A 21,195-nucleotide genomic window follows, 5' to 3' on the forward strand; every position below is an offset into this window, starting at 1 on the left:
GGTAGTAGGGATAAACCAGGGAATTACAGGCCAGTGAGCCTAACATCAGTGGTAGGGAAATTATTGGAAAAAATTCTGAGGGACAGAATTGGTCTCCACTTGGAGAGGCAGGGATTAATTAGGGATAGCCAGCATGGCTTTGTCAAGGGAAGATCATGTCTGACCAATTTGATTGAATTTTTCGAGGGGGTGACTGAGTGTGTGGATGAGGGTAGTGCAGTGGATGTGGTTTACATGGATTTCAGTAAGGCTTTTGATAAAGTCCTGCATAGGAGACTGGTCAGGAAGGTAAGAGCCCATAGGATCCAGGGTGCCTTGGCACATTGGATCCAAAACTGGCTTAGTGGCAGAAGGCAGAGGGTGATGGTGGAAGGTTGTTTTTGTGACTGGAAGCCTGTGTCCAGTGGGGTACCGCAGGGATCGGTGCTGGGTCCCTTGCTGTTTGTGGTCTACATTAATGATTTGGATGTGAATGTAAAAGGTATGATCAGTAAGTTCGCAGATGACACGAAAATTGGTGGGGTGGTAAACAGCGAGGTGGGAAGCCTCAGGCTACAGGACGATATAGATGGGTTGGTCAGATGGGCGGAACAGTGGCAAATGGAATTTAACCCTGAAAAGTGTGAGGTGATGCATTTTGGACGGACTAACAAGGCAAGGGAATACACAATGAATGGTAAGACCCTAGGAAAGACAGAGGATCAGAGGGACCTTGGTGTGCATGTACATAGATCCCTGAAGGCAGCAGAACAAGTGGATAAGGTGGTTAAAAAGGCATATGGGATTCTTGCCTTCATTAGCCGAGGCATAGAATATAAGAGCAGGGAGGTTATGATGGAGCTGTACAAAACGCTGGCAAGGCCACAGCTGGAGTACTGTGTGCAGTTCTGGTCGCCACACTATAGGAAGGATGTGATTGCTTTGGAGAGGGTGCAGAGGAGATTTACCAGGATGTTACCTGGGCTGGAGTGCTTCAGCTATGAAGAAAGACTGGACAGGCTGGGGTTGTTTTCCTTGGAGCAGAGAAGGCTGAGGGGGGACCTAATTGAGGTATACAAAATTATGAGGGGCATAGATAGGGTGGATAAAAAGGAACTTTTCCCCTTAGTAGAGGGGTCAATAACAAGGGGGGCATAGATTCAAGGTAAGGGGCAGGAGGTTTAGAGGGGATTTGAGGAAAAACTTTTTCACCCAGAGGGTGGTTGGAATCTGGAACTCACTGCCTGAAAGGGTGGTAGAGGCAGGAACCCTCAACATTCAAGCAGCATTTAGATGAGCACTTGAAACGCCATAGCATACAAGGCTACGGACCAAGTGCTGGAAAATGGGATTAGAATAGATCGGGCTTGATGGCCGGCGCGGACACGATGGGCCGAAGGGCCTCTTTCTCTGCTGTATAACTCTATGACTAAACTGATTAATTCTAATCAATCTTCGGGCGTAGTGAATCTTTTTTCCATTTTCTCATCACCCCCGGGAGTTACCTACTTGACTAATACTCTTCAGAAGTCACAGATAGATTGTGAAGGTTTTAGGTACTGGTTCTATTCCATGCCTTCACAGATTCCTCACCGATTTGAAAACTGTAAGCTAATAAATACCACCTTCCCCAACCGCACCCCCCCGCCTCCCGACAGATGTATTGCTGGAACTTTGTTCAATTTAAGCAACTGTCTTTTAAATGCAAAAGGAGTCGACAATGAGACACAAATCCAAACAAATCACATAAAATGTTTGTGTTTCAATTGTGTGGCTTGGCTTCTCCCACAAGCAAACCACCTGGAGACAACAGAATAATCATTAAAACGTTGCATCAAGTTAGGCTGGAACATGTTTTCAATGAGTGAAATTGATTTTAACTCCTTATGTGCAGTGACTGAATTAAAGGAGTCAATCATATAATTACCCACCCTCTTCCACCCCTGTTCCTTTATCCACCTCTCCAATCTAATCTTGAATGTTGACATATTTTCTGCCTCAGCCAGTTACCTGGGAAGTGAATTCCACGGCCTCACAGCTCTCTGCGTGAAGAAGCTTCTCCTGCCCTCTGTATCTCTTTCGGTTAGTCTTGTATCTGTGGCCTTTAGTTCTTGACCCCTCAACTACTGGAAGCAGTCTGCTTCTATCTAACCCACCCCATCTTTTCACAATTCGACAGAACCACTTGCTCGCGTGGAAGGTAAATGCCTACATGGACTGGTTGGGCCAAAAGGCTCGTTTCCATGTTGCCACTTATTTGTGATGCCTCTATCTGATACCAAGACAAAGTAAAAATACAGTGTCAGCTGTGGCTCAGTGGGTAGCACACCCACCTCTGAGTCGGAAAGTTGTGGGTTCAAGTCTCACTCCAGGGTTGTGGGTTCAAGTCTCACTCCAGGGTTGTGGGTTCAAGTCTCACTCCAGGGTTGTGGGTTCAAGTCTCACTCCAGGGTTGTGGGTTCAAGTCTCACTCCAGGGTTGTGGGTTCAAGTCTCACTCCAGGGTTGTGGGTTCAAGTCTCACTCCAGGGACTTGAGCACAAAAAGGCTAGGCTGACTTCCAGTGCCGTGCTGAGGGAGTGCTGCACTGTCAAAGGTGTCGTCTTTCGGATGAGACGTTAAACCGAGGCCCCGTCTGCTCTCTCAGGTAAAAGATCCCGCGGCACTATTTCGAAGAAGAGCAGGGGAGTTATTCCCGGTGTCCTGATCAATATTTATCCCTCAACCAACATAACAAAACCAGATGATCTGGTCATTATCACATTGCTGTTTGTGGGACCTTGCTGTGCACAAACTGGCTGCAGCATTTCCCACATTACAACAGTGACTACACTCCAAAAAGTACTTCGTTGGCTGTAAAGTGCTTTGGGACGTCCGATGGTCGTGAAAGGCGCTATATAAATGCAAGTCTTTCTTTCATTTTTGTCAAAGCAAGTCCAGCTTTTGCCCAAGGGAGGGGATGGAGGAGAAGCTTAAATTATGGGTTGAATTAGAAGGTTAATACAAATTCATTTCATTCATATTGGTACCACAGTGCAGACAACACTGCAACTGCATTATCAAAAAAGATGAGCAATCTATTACAAAAGGGTTTGCTTTACCTACTCCTGTGGCTCACAACTTATTATTAATAATAATAATAATATATAATCATAATCAACTTTATTGTCATTGTTAGTGCACAAGTGCAGTACAACGAAATGTAGGCTTGCAGCTCCCGAGAGTGTACATTTAGATTAAGACATTTAAACATTCAACATACATTTGGCTTGTAGTATATTAACATAAACATAACCATAATAAAGTGCATTGGCAGATGTGCAGGCTTTAGAGTTTATTAGTGGAGTTCAGTAGGATGACAGCCCTGGGAAAGAAGCTGTTCCTAAATCTGGTCGTTCGGGTGCGAATGCATCTGTAGCGTCTCCCAGATGGCAGGAGGGCGAACAGACTGTGACTGGGGTGGGTAGGGTCTTTGATGATGGTCCGTGACCTCCGTAAACAGCGTTTCTGGTAGATGTTCTCTATGGTCGGTAGCCGGGTGCCGGTAATGCGTTGGGCAGTTTTGACTACCCGCTGCAGGGCTTTCCGGTCATAGTAGCTACAGCTGCCATACCATACTGTGATACAGTTCGTCAGGATGCTCTCTATTGTGCAGCGGTAAAAGTTAGAGAGGATCAGGGGTGACAGGTTACATCCCTTCAGCCTCCTTAGGAAATATAGGCGTTGCTGGGCCTTCTTCACCAGAGAGGAGGTATTGAGGGACCAGGAGAGGTCTTCCGTGATGTGGACTCCGAGGAACTTAAAGCTGTATTAGTGAAAATGAACACAGTGGGCGATATTTCCAAAAGGGACTTATTCTATTCTCTTGCTCTCTCTTTCTCGTGACCAGCAACAGAATAAACTGCTGGAAATGCACCGCGTCGGAAAAATAAACTAAGACAGATTAACGTTCTGGGTGTAAACCCTTGGTTCCATTTTTTTCTGTCAGACTTCCAGCGTCTGAAGTGCTTTTGTCCTTGTCCCTCAACATTGAAGTTTTTTTTACAAAACAAGCGTTTTGGGTGGTGAGACACAATTAGCACCTCTGCCCAGCTCGATTGAAGAGAAATGAGTGGGATTTTCCTTTTCTTTGTCTTGCAGCTGGTAACGTGTACACGCTTTGCACAAATGTGTGTGCATCAATTCAGTCTTCTCAAATGGTTGCCATATCCGGTTTCGGACTGGGCAGAATGCGGCAGCCTCTGGTTGGCCCACTACACATTCACCTTCTGTTTTTTATACCTACACTTCGGGTACTGTGCACAGCTCTGGTTATAAAAAGGATGTAGAGGCGCTGGTGAAGGCGCTAAAAAGATTCACAAGGATGATGCCAGAACTGAGAAGATAAACTGATCGGGAAAGGCTGGACCGGCCTGGGGAGCTCTTTTCTCTTTAAAAAAAACGGAAGACTGAGGGGTGACCTGATAGGAGGTCTTGAGAATTATGAAGGGGATTGAATAGGTAGACGTAGAGAAGATGTTTCCACTTGTGGGGAAGACCAAAACTAGGGTCCATAAATACAAGATAGTCACTAATAAATCCAATAGGGAATTCAGGAGAAACTTCTTCACCCAGAGAGTGGTTAGAATGTGGAACTCGCTACCACAGGGAGTGGTTGAGGCGAATAGCACAGATGCATTTAAGGGGAAGCTAGATAAATACATGAGGGAGAAAGGAATAGAAGGATATGTTGACGGGGCGAGATGAAGAGGGGTGGGAGGAGGCTGGTGTGGAGCATAAATACTGGTGACATGAATCAGTCATTCATGAAAGAAAGATTTATGAAATAATACTGAGCGGCCTGCGGGTGGCGCTGTCCAGGGAGAGTATAAATACTCGGGCACGGGCCCAGCTTGCGCAGGACATTCTTAACAGGAACTAGTGAAGGACACAACTAGACCGCCATGTTGCAAAACAGTTGATTAAAGCTTTGTTTAACGCTTAGACCGTGCCTAGTAGTTTTCTTACGTCAACCGGCATAGACCAGTTGGGCCGAATGGCCTGTTTCTGTGTTGTAAGTTCTATGCAATTCTCTGTAATATACTTGATACTGTACACACTGCCTTCTGAAAACTTGCCAAATGCTACTTCAGTTTTTCATTTTCATCTTCAATTTAGCAAAAGGAAATTGCCTTTGGGGCATGCAAAATTAATAAATCTACCTTATACATTCTCAGAGATTTCAAACAAGACAGAAGATTCAATTAACATTTCGAGCAAATGCAAACAGTAGTTTTTAATACTTTATTGAAATCAATATACGGAAAGAAATTCCTCCAAGATTAAAGAAAGTATCAACACACAATGCTGGCTTCACCCAGTGCAAGAAGTTAAGGCAAGGTTAGAAGAAAATTAAGAGTGCAGATTGGAATTTTACAGTAGAATGACCGAAAACCCCACCTCTTCTGATGATTCAGTGTGAACACAAACTAACGTGCAATTATATAGCATCGTTCACATTTTCAGGATAGGAACAGGAGGCGGCCATTCAGCCCCTCCAGCCTGCTCCGCCATTCAATTAGATCATGGCTGATCTGTATCTACTCGCCTTTGCGCCATATCCCTTGACACCCTGAACGAACAAAACATTTATCGCCATCAGTCTTGAAAGTTTCAATTGTCCCAGCAACCACAGCCTTTTGGGGAGACAGTTCCAGATTTCTACCACCCTTTGTGTAAAAAAAAAAGTCCTTTTTGCTTTCCCTCCTAAATGTCTGGTGTCCCCTCATTCTCGATTTCCCCCCATCAGAGGAAATGGTTGCTCTGTATCAACCCGATCGAATCTTTTTAACTTTTCGTGATCAGATCACCCATCAATCTTCTACACGCGAGGGAATACGAGCCCCGATTATGCAACCTGCCCTCGTAATGTAACCCTCTCGGCCCCGGTGTCATTCTGGTGAATCTGCGCTGCCCTCACTCCAACGCCAATATGTCATTCCTGAGGTGCGGTGCCCAAAACTGAACACAGTGCCCCAGACAGGGGGGGGGGGTCTGACCAAGGCGCCGTACAACTGAAGAATATCTTTGTTCCCTTTGTAATCCATGTGATAAAGAGCCGACACTCCATGTGCCTTCTTGAACCCGTCTGCTAGCATATAATCTGCCTTTCTTCTCAGCTACACACACTATTTTTTCTGTTAAATGACAAAGGCAGCCATAACCTTCAATACGTTGCTGAATTCAGGGCTCCAGATGAAAGCTTGATTAATGAGGCCCGTGGAAGTGTTTACAAGGCCCGTATGGGTAATAAATGGGTGATGATTACAAGTGCATTGGCTGCCAGGCTCAGTCCTTGGGAACACACCTAACCAGGATGTGGGTTTACATATTTTCTCACTTGTATGTGAAAATCCTGGATCAGTTAGCTGCTGCAGAAACTGCCTCACAACTTCTGCTTCAAGCCTGCGCAATAGTTTAAAAAGTTAGAATCTATATATATAAATATAAGTATGTCTCTCTGTCTGTCTCTCTGTCTGGCTATACAATCAAAAGTTATAGAGCGTACCTACACATATGTTATAGCAAAAGAAAGCTTATCATTAGGGGACTCTCGTAGGCGTATTTACTTTTTCGTCACACAAAAATTGTTAGGACAGTATACAAAAAAGGTTCAAAAATCCTACCTGTCATTAGCGTTGACTGACGTGCTGCTTGACCAATCCTACAGTTCACTCACCTGATGGTTGACCAATCAGTGCGTCACGGGCGGGTCCTAATCCTCCAGTCTCCCTAAACTTCGCCGCCATTTTTTCCATCCCCACAGGGACAGCAGCACCAAAAGAAACCCCCACATTGCGGCTTCCGATCCCGCTCCCGCCCCGCCGGAGCGGCAGGTAAGTTGGGCTCACTTGGGCCGTGCCTCGCAACCGCTCGGCCCGACACACACAGCGGTCGGGGGAGCGGCAGCGGCCGGCCGTCAGCCGCGCGATCTGCGGGGGAGCTCAGCTCGGGTCCGTCTCGGCCCGACAGCCCGGCCGCGCCTCAACCACTAGGCCCCGCACGGCCGCTATCACGACGACACCGGGCCTCAGGCGCTAGGCAGGGAGAGGGGAGGGAGGGAGAGAACAGCACAGGGAGACGAGGAGAGGGAGAGAGAGGGGGGACAGACAGGGGCAGGGAGACCACGCAGCCCAAAATTGCCCTGGCAACGCCGGGCACCCCTGCTAGTTAAATATATACAAGCACAGAGGCGAATAGCCTCAATGCGTTTAAGGGGAAACTAGAAAAGTACATGAGGGAAAAAGGAATAGGAGGATAGGCTGATGGGGTGAGATGAAATGGGGTGGGAGGAGGCTCGTGTGGAGCATAAACACCGGCATAGACCGGTTGGGCCGAATGGCCTGTTTCTATGCTGTACATTCTATGCAAAAATAAAACATTCCACAAGGTCAATTTTCTTGATCAACAATGTTCCTTAAATTCAACAGGCGTTTCGTTCGGCAGTTCTGGATAAAGTTTGTTTCAGTTACTTGAAACACTGGCAATACGCACAGTTTGAGTGTAACTGCACTGATTATATTGCAGCCCACGTGTCAGCCGTGGCTCAGTGGGTAGCACTCTCGTCCCCGAGTCAGAAGGTTGTAGGTTCAAGCCCCAAACTCCTGAGACTTGAGCACATAAATCCAGGCTGACCCTCCCAGTGCAGTGCTGAGGGAGCGCCGCACTGTCGGAGGTGTCGTCTTTCGGATGAGACGTTAAACTGAGGCCCCCGTCTGCCCTCTCAGGTGGACGTAAAAGATCCCACGGCCCTATTGCGAAGAAGAGTTCTCCCCAGTGTCCTGGGGCCAATATTTATCCCTCAACCAACATCACTAAACTAGATTATCTGGTCATTGCTGCATTGCTGCCTGTGGGATCCTGCTGTGCGCAAATTGGCTGCCGTGTTTCCTGCACTTACAACAGCGACCGCACTTCAAAAGTATTTCCTTGGATGTGAAGCGCTGTAGGATGCCCGGAGGTGGTGAAAGACGCTATATAAAATGAAATCTTTCTTTCTCAGTACATTGTAATTACAGTATTATTGCAAGTTAAAGTTTTCCCATAGATAATTTAAACTTCAGTCTGTTTTGTTTTTGATCAGAATTTTTTTTTAAAAACATAATTGTTCGACTGGAGTATTTTTTTGTTAAGCCATTTTGTTACCTGCAGACGAATTGGTGCTTGGGACACAGGCCTTCCAAATGGTGCCCTGCGGGGTCAGGTACTGGCTGGGAGAGCTGAGAGGGTGCAGAGCAGATTTACCAGAATGGTTCCGGGGATGGGGGATCTTAGCTACAAGGACAGGTTGGAGAAGCTGGATTTGTTTTCATTGGAGCAAAGGAGGCTGAGGGGTGATTTGATAGAGGTGTACAAGATTATTACAGGTTTGGACAGGCTAGACGGGGAAAGGTTGTTCCCACTAGTTGATGGTACAAGGACTAGGGGACACAGATTTAAGGTTTTGGGCAAGAGATACGGGGGGGGGGGAACGTGAGGATAAACTTTTTTTACGCAGCGAGTGGCGACGACCTGGAACTCGTTGCCGACGGAAGTGGTGGAAGCGAAGACACTCAATGTTTTCAAGGGGAGACTGGACAGGCACTTGAGGGAAATAAACTTGCAGGGCTACGGGGTTAGAGCGGGGGGAATGGGAGTGACTGGATTGCTCTACAGAGAGCCGGCGCAGACTTGATGGGCCGAATGGCCTCCTTCTGTGCCGTTATGACTATGACAGTGAACCTGTTGAGTCTCTAGCTCCGCCATCCGTAATGAAGGAAAATAAGGTCTTAGTGAGGGAGCAGAACCAGTTGGAGGAGCTGCACTCTTCGCAGGTGCAGGGATACATCAACCAAAAAACCAAAAGCTTGAGTTTTCTTCCTACCACCCCCCCCCCCTCACAGATAGCCATGTCCCCACTCCACCCGGGACGCCGCTAAAAGCACCACAACTGCAGGCAGAAGCCGCTCACCGTGACATTTTCCTTCCTCCTCACAAGGCATGGGTCAGGCCTTCGTGACTGAGCTGCGTCTTTCCTAATAGCCCACCCTGCGCCCACACTTCTGCACTGCCGTGCCCCTTTCCTCCCATCCACCCCCTCCTCACCCCCACAGAAAAAGTAAAATAAAAAGGAGCATAAAAAATATATATATTACTACGACTAAATTCCCGTCCGTCAGCTCAGCAGTGATGATGGGGCTGAATTAATTCACTCCATTGTTGTCGGTTCTAAATTAGCCTGGCTACCTCAATTATCTGTATTCCTTTCTGTGACAAGTCACTCTTGATATTGTCTATCCAGCGCATCCTTGGTCTTCCTCAGTCTCTAGTTCCAAGTACCTCCGTGTGCAGGGCCATGAAACGTATTCTAGTCGTTTCCATTCTTCAAACGTGCCCAAACCATCGCAGTCATTTTTCTTGGATTTTCTGTATAATCGTTCTTTTCTTGTCCCAAGCAGTGTTCTTATTGTATAATTCTTGATTCTCTGCCACTTGGATACTCCCAGCATTTCTCTCAACCAACTCACCTCTGCTGTCATAGTTTTCAGGGGCGGTCTCCAAAAGGGTGCAGAATTCTTCGGGATTTTCACGGAAAAGGGGACATAAGAACATAAGAAATAGGAGCAGGAGTAGGCCAATTGGCCCCTCGAGCCTGCTCCGCCATTCAATAAGATCATGGCTGATCTGATCCTAACCGCCAATCCACTATGACAGGACTGTCTCCTGAATCTAACAGCATTAGACACACGAAAACAGGAGCAGATCAGGCTATAATACTGCGCATTGGTACCATTCACGGAGAACATAGGAACGGGAGGAGGCCATTTAGTCCCTCGAGCCTGTTCCGCCCTTCAATGAGATCATGGCTGATCTGTGACCTAACTCCATAGGGGGCACTCAGGAAATCCCCCCCATATCCCAAAAGATTAATAACTGGTGCTAGTTTCACAGTGTCATCAAATTCTAGAGCTACGCATTGACTCAGGACAGCTCCTGAAAACAAAATCATTTGCTTGAGGCAATTTATTTATAGGCAGACTGCTTATAAGTTTTGCTACAACTGAATGCTTCTGACAGGATCAGACATACAACTGGATCCTATCGGTCCTCAGGGCTGACCATGTACACAAGGGAGTTAATATCACCATTTTTTTTCCACAGACTGTTTTAGTAACAAATTAGTTTCGGCCACACAAACTAGGCAAACATTTGGATAAGACATAAAGGCAGGCTGGAGTTTTCTGCTCAAAAGACACATTTTTTTTTTCCCCCTCCCTCTTTTGGTTGCTAAGGATACAGCACAACAGGATAAACTAGCCCCTGCCTTACAGGAGGAGTGCTTAACTTAGCATAAGACTTGTTTGATTCGCTGCTCTCCGATGGCACGGATGCTCACTGGATCTCAGCTGTTGCACAGCAGGTGGCGTTTAGTTTGGTCTAGAAACCTTCAGTTACGCCCGATACTGCACAGTCCTCGGGGGCTCAAGATTAATACCACTGGCTGGCGTTTTTGAAAAGGAGATAAGGGAAACAGCTCCATCGGTTTGATTGCCGATCTTTCCTTGGGAGGATAGTTGCGATCCAGAGGCTGAACTAACAGGTACAATTGCAAAAACTGGGCTGCTCAGCAACCGGGACTTGCGGGAGCGCCCCATTTCTGCAGTGATTTCACTCACTGATGTTTGTGTGCTAAGATACAGTAGACAATACTGTATCGGGAGTGTTTTTGAAGTGTGCTTATTGTTCATCTTTTTAGCACTGTACTTCGGGTAGACATGCACCGGCTAATGCTAATCAAGATCAAAATGTTAATCGGGCTTTGTTAAGGAATTTGTAGATTTTCTCTTCACCCACCCCTTTGTGGTGGAGCAGATTTCTTTCGGTCACTGAATGTGTGGGTGCTCACGTTTTCTAATCCCTCCGCATCCTTGGATGGACTGTATGGACATTTAATCAGGAGCTGGCACAGCAATGAAAGCGAATGCCACCCATTACAGGTTCTTTTTCCTTTTTAATTAATAAAAGGGGGTAGGTAGCATCACTTTGCTCGTGACGAACGAAAGGTAAATCACGAAAAAAAGTAAGAACGCGTTTGCAAGCGGGCAGCATACCAGGCGAGGCCCAGCCTAAACCCTCACTCTACACCCAACGTCTGCAGGACGTGTGACTGTGTCTATTAATTATTCAAGGCTCGTAGCCAACAATAATACAACAACAACAAAATTACTCTTCGTCAGCTGTGACTCAGTGGGCAGCATCCTCGCCTCTGAGTCAGGCGGTTGTGGGTTCAAGTTCCCACTCCAGAGACTTGAGCACAAAAATCTCAGCTGACACTCCCAGTGCAGTGCTGAGGGAGTGCCGCACTGTCGGAGGCGCCGTCTTTCGGATGAGCCGTTAAACCGAGGCCCCGTCCGCTCTCTCAGGTGGACGTAAAAGATCCCGCAGCACTATTTCGAAGAGGAGCAGGGGAGTTATCCCCGGTGTCCTGGCCAATATTTGTCCCTCAATCAACATCTTTGAAACAGATTATCTGGTCATTATCACATTGTTGTTTGTGGGAGCTTGCTGTGTGCAAAATGGCTGTCGTATTTCCTACATTACAACAGTGACTACACTTCAAAAATACTTAATTGGCTGTAAAGCACTTTGGGATGTCCAGTGGTTGTGAAAGGCGCTATCGAAAGGCAAGTCTTTCTTTTTTAATTTTGGAGCTACTGGACGCGACAGGTTAATTTGGGATGTCAGACAATTGCTTTCACTTGGGACGCATTAACTGGTGCGAGTGCTGAAGGGAATTTCAACACACGAAATGTAAAGGTCACATAACATCGGCAGCACTCTGCTGCTCAGCAGCACGGAGTGAGGCGGGGCGCAGGCTCCAGTCCTGCTCCATCCACTCCCTGATCTCGACCGTGTTTACTGGGCAGATGCCAAGTCAACACTGGGGCAGTTCTGCACATGGGGGTGGGAAAGGGGTGTAAAAGAGGGAGAATACAAAAACGGAGAGTCAATTTGGGTGGTCCCCAACATCTCCCAGCAACCCGCTATAGGAAAAAGAAATAGAGCTTGCATTTCTATAGCGCCTTACACGACCGCAGGACGTCCCAAAGCGCTTTGCAGCCAATGAAGTCACTGTAATGCAGGAAGCATCGGCAATGGCCCAGGAACAGACCACATACCCATCCTCACAGCTGAGCAAGTGTCGGGCCAGGGGGAACCAAGGGGACAAAGTGACTAATTTGTCGGCGTGTATTTGGGATACATCTGCGGACTTCAATATTATCGGATATACTGCCTCACTTAAGGGTTGCCAATCCCCTCGGGATTGTCCAGGAGCCTCCAGGAATTAAAGATGAATCTCCCGGACAGTGCTTCAGACAATCTGGGAGAAAAATCATTAAAAAAAAAGGCACCTTTTCCCCCCCCATTTTCTTTGAACAATTTGGTTTATTAGTTAGAAAAATGTCAGATGGAAAAAAAAGACTTTGACAAACAGTCAAATCTTGTACCCAAGGTCTGTTCGCTTTCCAATTGGCGTGGAAAGGGGTCGTGTCGTGAGGATGGGCGCGTTGGGTGACCAATGGCAGGAGCGTGGGGCGGGACGGTCGGAGGCGAGAGGTCATGTAATCAAATCTCCGAGAATACGTCCAAACCAGAGCTGGCGACCCGATCCCACTTCCAGGCATCTGATTTAAACCTGGACAGAAGAGGTCCGAGGCAGCTACAGAAACTAACATGCACAACAACAACAACATCTGAACTGAGCAGGAGCGACAAACCAAGAGGCCAGTCAACCTGTAGAATCTTAGCATTTGTTGCCCTTGTATCTAAAAAGAAAAGGCTTGCATTTATATAGCGCCTTTCACGACCTCAGGATGTCCCAAAGCGCTTTACAGCCACTGAAGTACTTTTTTTTTTGAAGTGTAGTCACTGTTGCAATGTAGAAAACGTGGCAGCCAATTTGCACACAGCAAGCTCCCACAGACAGCAACATGATAATGATCAGATAATCTGTTTTTTAGTGATGTTGGTTGAGGGATAAATATTGGCCCCAGGACACCGGGGATAACTTCCCTGGCTCTTCTTCGAAATAGTGCCGCGGGATCTTTTACATTCACTTGAGAGCAGACGGGGCCTCGGTTTAACGTCTCATCCGAAAGACGGCACCTCCGACAGTGCAGCACTCCACTTCAAAAAGTACTTCATTGGCTGTAAAGTGCTTTGGGACGTCTGGTGGCTGTGAAAGGCGCCGTCGAAAGGCAAGTCTTTCTTTTTTAATTTTGGAGCTACTGGACGCGACAGGTTAATCTGGGGAGTGGAGTGCAGCCTAGATTTTTGTGCTCAAGTCACTGGAGTGGGATTTGAACCCACAAACATCTATTATATTAACAATTGCCTGGGAAAGTGTGAGCAATGTTGCACAATCTTCTGGCTTTTGGGAGCTTGAGCTATAACTCTCATCAGAACCTCGCAGTGAGCTACTGACTAGAATAGATTAGAAAAAATCCCGGAATCAATATCGGCTTGTCAACAACCTCCAGGATTGCCCTGGAGTCTCCTGAAATTAAGATTAATCTCCGGCGAGCAAAAACCCGGGAAAAAAAAAAATCATTGGGATGTTAAAGAAAAAAAGTATTTCTTTGGACAGTCTTGTTTATTCATTAATAAAAATATTGGAGATGGGAAGGAGGGGCTGTTTGACTGGACGGGGCGATTGGAGGCCGGAGGTCACGGGATGAAACCTCCACGAATAAGCCCAACCAGAGTTGGCAACCCTAATCAAAATATTTAAATGCATGTTGACAATTTTTAGTTAATAAGGTTGCCTTTTACCTATTGGCGTCACAAAGCACAAAGGAACCGCAACATTCCTTATTCGAGAAATACGTTCAGTACAGAAACATTATAACAAATATTGACGATAATTTTCTGGTTCTAAGAAGGTCGACGACACTTCGGCACACAAAGGGTGGTAGAGGTTTGGAACCTTCATCTGCGAACGGCAGTTGATGCTACATTAATTGTTAATTTTAAATCTGAGATTGATAGATTTTTGTGAGGTATTAAGGGATATTCAGTTAGGTCGCAGATCAGCCATGATCTCATTGAATGGCGGAACAGGATCGATGGGCTGAATGGCCTACTCCTGTTCCTATAGGTTTGTCGGCAGACTGCAGACAATATTTGGATATAATATAAATACATCCTTTTTTACCCGATTGCTTCCAATCCTCCTGCGTATAACATTAGATCAGGTAGCGGAATTAAAAGTCAGTGAGAGACAGATGAGGATGCCTTAAGGTAATGAGTCAAAAAGTCCCAGGAGAATTTGTTCACAGCACTGAATTTTTTCATAAAGTGGGAACTCGATTTACCCGATGTGATCCTGCACATGCCTTGACAACATCTTTCAACAAAAAAAAATTGACTTACCATGAAATTTCTGGGCTTTTTCCTGCACTAAGGATACGCCAAATTAGAATCATAGAATGGTTACAGCATGGAAAGAGGCCATTCAGCCCGTCGAGCCCATGCCGGCTCTCTGCAACAGCACTTCAGCTAGTCCCACTCACCCGCCCTTTCCCCATAGCCCTACAAATATTTTTCCTTCAGGTACTTATCCAACTCCCTTTTGAAAGCCACGATTGAATCTGCCTCCACCTCCCCTGTAGAGGGAGCTTTACTCTGTATCTAACCCGTGCTGTACCTGCCCTGGTGTGTTTGATGGGACAGGCAGTGCATCCCAGATCCTAACCACTCGCTGCGTAAAAAAGTTTTTCCTCATGTCACCTTTGGTTCTTCTGCCAATCACCTTAAATCCGTGTCCTCTGGTTCTCGACCCTTCCGCCAATGGGAACAGTTTCTCTCTATCTACTCTGTCTAGACCCCTTCATGATGTTGAATGTCTCTATCAAATCTCCTCCCAACCTTCTCTGCTCCAAGGAAAACAACCCCAGCTTCTCCAGTCTAACCACGTAACTGAAGTCCCTCATCCCTGGAACCATTCTCGTAAATCTTTTCTGCACCCTCTCTATGGCCTTCACATCCTTCCGAAAGTGCGGTGCCCAGAATTGGACACAGTACTCCAGTTGAGGCCGAACCAGTGTTTTATACAGGTTCAACATAATTTCCAAGCTTTTGTACTCTATACCTCTATTCACGAAGCCCAGGATCCCGTAAGCTTTTTTAACTGCTTTCTCAACCTGCCCTGCCAGCTGCAATGATTTGTGCACATATATCCCTAGGTTTCTCTGTTCATGCACCCACTTTAGGATTGTACCCTTTAGTTTATATTTCCTCTCATCATTCTTTCTACCAAAATGTATCACTTCGCACTTTTCTGCGTTAAATTTCATCTGCCACGTGTCCGCCCATTCCACCAGCCTGTCTATGTCTGCTTGATGTCTAACACTATCCTCCTCACTGTTCACTATACTTCCAAGTTTTGTGTCATCTGCAAATTTTGAAATTGTGCCCTGTACACCCATGTCTAAGTCATTAATATAGATCAAGAAAAGCAGTGGTCCTAGAACCGACCTCTGGGGAACACCACTGTATACCTTCCTCCAGTCCGAAAAACAACCGTCACCACTATTCTCTGCTTCCTGTCACTTAGCCAATTTCGTATCCATGCTGCCACTGTCCCTTTTATTTCATGGGCTTCAACTTTGCTGGCAAGCCTATTATGTGGCACATTGTCGAACACGTTTTGGAAATCCATGTACACTACGTCAACTGTATTGCCCTCATCAACCCTCTCTGTCACCTCATCAAAAAACTCAATCAAGTTGGTTAAACATGATTTGCCTTTAACAAATTCGTGCTGGCTTTCTTTAATTATTCCACAATTGTCCAAGTGACTGTTAATTTTGTCCCTGATTATTATTTCTAAAAGCTTCCCCACTACCGAGGTTAAACTGACTGGTCTGTAGTTGCTGGGTTTATCGTTACACCCTTTTTTAAAGAAGGGTGTAACAATTGCAATTCTCCAGTCCTCTGGCACCACCCCCGTTTCTAAGGGGGATTGGAAGATTATGGCCAGTACCTCCGCAATTTCTTCCTTCACTTCCCTCAGCGTCCTAGGACGCAACCCATCTGGTCCTAGTGACTTATCTACTTTAAGTACAGCCAGCCTTTCTAGTACCTCATCTTTATTCATTTTTATCCCATCCAGTATCTCCTCTACCTCCTCCTTCACTATGTCTATGGCAGCATCTTCTTCCTTGGTGAAGACAGATGCAAAGTACTCATTTAGCCCCTCGGCCATGCCCTCTACCTCCATGCGTAGGTCTCTTTTTTGGTCCCTAATTGGCCCCACCCTTCCTCTTACTACTCGTTTACTATTTATATGCCTATAGAAGACTTTTGAATTACCTTTTATGTTAGCTGCCATTCTATTCTCATACCCTCGCTTTGCCCCTCCTATTTTCTTTTCCACTTCTCCTCTGAACTTTCTATATTTAGCCTGATTCTCAGATGTATTCTTGACCTGACATCTGTCATACGCACTCTTTTTCTGCTTCATCTTACTCTCTATCTCTTTCATCATCCAGGGAGCTCTGACTTTAGTTGCCCTGCCTTTCCCCCTCGTGGGAATGTACCTCGACTGTACCCAAACCATCTCCTCTTTAAAGGCAGCCCATTGTTCCATTACAGTTTTGCCTGCCAATCTTTGATTCCAGTTTACCCGGGCCAGATCCGTTCTCATCCCACTGAAATTGGCCTTCCTCCAATTAAGTATTTTTACTCTAGATTGCTCCCTGTCCTTTTCCATAGCTAATCTAAACCTTATGATACTGTGACCACTGTTCCCTAAATGTTCCCCTGCTGACACTTGCTCTACTTGACCCACCTCATTCCCCAGAACCAGATCCAGCAATGCCTCCTCCCTCGTTGGGCCAGAAACATACTGATCAAGAAAGTTCTCCTGAACACACTTCAGAAATTCTTCCCCCTCTCCGCCCTTTACACTATTACTATCCCAGTCTATATTAGAATAGTTGAAGTCCTCCATTATCACTACTCTATAGTTCTTGCACCTCTCTGTAATTTCTCTGTAAATTTGCTCCTCCATATCTTTCCCACTATTTGGTGGTCTATAGAATACACCTAGTAGTGTAATGGCTCCTCTATTATTTCTTAACTCTAGCCATATAGATTCTGTCCTTGACCCCTCCAGGACATCCTCCCTCTCCAGCACTGTAATATTCTCCTTAACCAATACTGCCACACAACCTCCTATCTTTCCTTCCCTGAACACCTTATATCCAGGAATATTTAATACCCAATCCTGCCCTTTTTTGAGCCAGGTCTCAGTTATTGCCACATCATATTCCCATGTGGCTATTTGTGCCTGCAGCTTACTTACCTTGTTTACTACGCTTCGTGCGTTCACATACATACACTGTAAACCCATCTTTGACCATCCTGTGTGTTCTCTTCCTCTAACCCCACCTAATACCTTACCATTTCTTACTTTAGTCCTATCTGTCTCTCCCAATTCTTTGTGTCCTTTGTTTCCCCTTTCTAATGCTACATCCTGGTGCCCATCCCCCTGTCAACTTAGTTTAAACCCTCGCCAACAGCACTAGCAAACCTCCCCACGAGGATATTGGTTCCGGCCGTGTTGAGGTGCAACCCGTCTGGCCTGTACAGGTCCCACCTCCTCCAGAACCGGCCCCAATGCCCCAGGAATCTGCCCTCCCTCCTGCACCACCTCTCCAGCCATGCATTTACCTGCTCTATCCTCCTATTTCTATACTCGCTCGTGCGTGGCATCAGGAGATTACTACATAAGAAATAGGAGCAGGAGTAGGCCATACAGCCCCCCCGAGCCTGCTCCGTCATTCAATAAGATCATGGCTGATCTTCGACCTCAACTCCACTTTCCTGCCCGATCCCCATATCCCTTGATTCCCCTGGAGTCCAAAGATCTATCGATCTCAGCCTTGAATATACTCAAAGACTCAGCATTCACAGCCCTCTGGGGCAGAGAATTCCAAAGATTCACAACCCTCTGAGTGAAGAAATTCCTCCTCATCTCAGTCTTAAGTGGCCGACCCCTTATCCTGAGACTATGCCCCCTAGTTCTAGACACTCCAGCCAGGGGAAACAACCTCTCAGCATCTACCCTGTCAATCCCCTTCAGAATCTTGTATGTTTCAATGAGATCACCTCTCATTCTTCTAAACTCCAGAGAGTATCGGCCCATTCTACACAATCTCTCATCATAGGACAGCCCGCTCATCCCAGGAATCAATCTAGTGAACCTTTGTTGCACCGCCTCCAAGGCAAGTATATCCTTCCTTAGATAAGGAGACCAAAACTGTGCACAGTACTCCAGGTGTGGTCCTGCTTTTTAATCTCTTTCCTAGCTCCCTGAAATCTGCCTGCAGGACCTCATCCCTCTTTCTACTTATGTCATTGGTACCGATATGGACCACGACCTCTGGCTGATCACCCTCCCCACTTAGAATTTTCTGCAGCTGCTCAATGACATCCTTAACCCTGGCACCAGGGAGGCAACATAATATCCTGGAGTCACGTCTGCGGCCGCAGAAACGCCTAACTGAAAAATCCCCTATCACTATTGCTCTCTCACTCCTCTTCCACCCACCCCCCCCCCCCCCCCCCCCCGCAACCGTACAGCTGAACCACCCGTGGTGCCGTGGACTTGGCTCTGGCTGTACTCCCCAGAGGAACCATCGCCTGCCACCAGTACTCAGAACCGAATACTGGTTGGAGAGCTTCACGGTGCACCGTATTTCTAGCATTCAGTATCAGAATTATAAATCGAGTATTGATTTTTGCAGACACTACATTGCCAAAAAAATAACCACACACACACTTCAGAGAGAGGCAATATACACGGGGAGAGGCAATATACACTTAATGGCAGTGTTTTAAAGAGGGACCTGGGAATTAATGTGCATAGGTCCCTGAAGATGGCAGGGCATATTGAGAGAGTGGTTAGCAAAGCATATGGGAATCTTGGGCTTCATAAATAGAGGTATTGAGTACAAAAGTAGGGAAGTTATGCTGAACCTTTATAAAGCGCTGGTTAGGCCACAACTGGAGTATTGCATCCAGTTCTGGTCACCACACTTTAGGTAGGATGTGAAGGCCCTTGAGAGGTTGCAGAGGAGATTTACCAGAATGGTTCTGGGGATGGGGGGATCTTAGCTACAGGGATAGGCTGGAGAAGCTGGATTTGTTTTCATTAGAGCAAAGGAGGTTGAGGGGCGATTTGGTAGAGGTGTACAAGATTATGACAGGTTTGGACAGGCTAGACAGAGAAAGGCTGTTCCCACTAGTTGATGGTACAAGGACCAGGGGACACAGATTTAAGGTTTTGGGCAAGAGATACAGGGGGGATGTGAGGGAAAACTTTTTTACGCAGCGAGTGGTGATGACCTGGAACTCGCTGCCGACGGAAGCGGAGACACTCGATGTTTTCAAGTGGAGACTGGATAGACACGTGAGGGAAATAAACTAGCAGGGCTACGGGGATAGAGCGGGGGAATGGGACTGACTGGATTGCTCTAGAGAGAGCTGGCATGGACTTGATGGGCCGAATGGCCTCCTTCTGTGCCGTTATGACTATGACTCGTGGGTATCGGTAGATTATCAGTTAAATAGATTTAACAGATAAACTACATTCAAGTGCTCAATAAATCTGAGGATTTATTAAATCGCGAAAAGAGAACAAGTCTCCCTACTTATGCACAAACAAGTTGGGGGGGGGGTGGCGGGGGGAGGAGGCTGCACACAACAAGCAATTTACTTCAGTTCAATCTAATTTGCTTCTAGAAAAATTGTGATGATTCAGTGCGGAGGTTTTTCAAACCGTGAATGGAACTCTGCTTGTCGTGACGTTGCAGCAGTGTTAAAAACAAAAGTGCGGGCGGTGGGGGGGGACATTTGAATGACTTCACAAATGGGGAGATAAAAGCTGCAAGGGTTCATTTCTATCTGAAGCCCCCTGGCCCTCACAGCAGGAGGGTCACTCACACAACAAAAGGCGCTAATGCTTGTGATGCCAGGGAGTTCACGGTATCTGAGAAATGTACTCTGCAGCCGATAGCTAGGGAATTCTAGAACAACGGTAAAACATACAAAATTGACGGGGCAGGAAAAGACCAGCTGGTCCATCAAGCCTGCCCCTACACACCATGATGGCCGGAACATCATGACTGAACATGTCTGTCCTCCCCCCACCTCCCACACCAACATCCCCCGTGAGCGGCCCGCCTCCCTCGCTGACCGGCCCTGCCTCCCTCGCTGACCGGCCCCGCCTCCCTCGCTGACCGGCCCACTCAAATTTTTGTGCATGCGCGGTATCTACCATGTAAAAGCCGGTGAGCGGCCTGCGCGGGACCTTGCAGGTGACTGCGCGGCCGTGCACCTTAGTGGGAACATTGCCCCACACCCATGTAATCTCCTGGAACAGGCAAAAAAACTCAGGGCCAATAAGGAAAAAAATACTCTGGAAAACTCCTCCCTTAACCCCCTCAGCTGATCAAAACTAGTCCAGGAGATCAAACGAACGGGAACCTGAACAAATGCAAAATACTGCGGATGGTGGAAATCTAAAAGAAAAGCAGAAAATGCTGGAAATACTTAGCAGGTCAGGCAGCATCTGTGGAGAGAGAAACAGAGTTAACGTTTCCGGTCGATGACCTTTCGTCAGAACTTCAAAGTCACAGACCTGAGACATTAACTCTGTTTCTCTCTCCACAGATACCGCCTGACCTGCTGAGTAAATGGGAACCGGTTTGCCTGGTTTCTCTTGGTAAGGGTGTCCCTGTAATGCTCGGTAATAATCAGCTTCCGCTGTAGTCTTCAGTCATGCTCACGTTTCTCTAAATTCTTGCTGAAGCACAGTGGTAGCAAAAAACAAATTAAATATCAATATCCAAGTCAGAAATCCAGGCCAAAGCTTCCAGGGTAACAGCGTGGATAGGCTGCCTGCAAATGTCCTCCAAGGGCAGTGCTCAATGATGTGCTCCAGGGTCTGATCAGGAGCTCCACAGTCGCATGATGGGGATGATTTAATCTTCCGTCTATGGAGAAGGTGGCAGTGTCTACCAGGACCGGTTCTGAGGCGTTGATGGTACTGACCCATACGAATGGACATCGCACCTCTGGATGGATATTTTGCCCTTGGAGGGTCATAGAGTCATAACGGCACAGAAGGAGG

General features: G+C 46.7%; 2 protein-coding genes across 3 annotated transcripts in view; one reads left to right on the forward strand and one right to left on the reverse strand.

Moving 5' to 3' along the window:
• The window catches only part of chlsn (cholesin), a 437,761-nt gene that overhangs the window by 321,734 nt on the left and 94,832 nt on the right, over window positions 1-21,195 (reverse strand). The gene's annotated exons all lie outside the window — the stretch shown is intronic.
• The window catches only part of gper1 (G protein-coupled estrogen receptor 1), an 80,407-nt gene that overhangs the window by 22,308 nt on the left and 36,904 nt on the right, over window positions 1-21,195 (forward strand). The window contains exon 1 of one of the 2 annotated variants that reach the window (XM_086000265.1): window positions 10,083-10,596. The exons of the other annotated variant lie outside the window; for it this stretch is intronic. The gene's annotated coding sequence lies outside the window, so the exon portion shown is untranslated. Of the gene's footprint in view, window positions 1-10,082; window positions 10,597-21,195 lie in introns of those variants that run through there. 2 annotated transcript variants of the gene reach the window in all.

The sequence above is a fragment of the Somniosus microcephalus genome, chromosome 11 (assembly GCF_052327205.1).
Source record: "Somniosus microcephalus isolate GS21.2 chromosome 11, FLI_Smic_1.0, whole genome shotgun sequence".
NCBI classification, from domain to species: domain Eukaryota; kingdom Metazoa; phylum Chordata; class Chondrichthyes; order Squaliformes; family Somniosidae; genus Somniosus; species Somniosus microcephalus.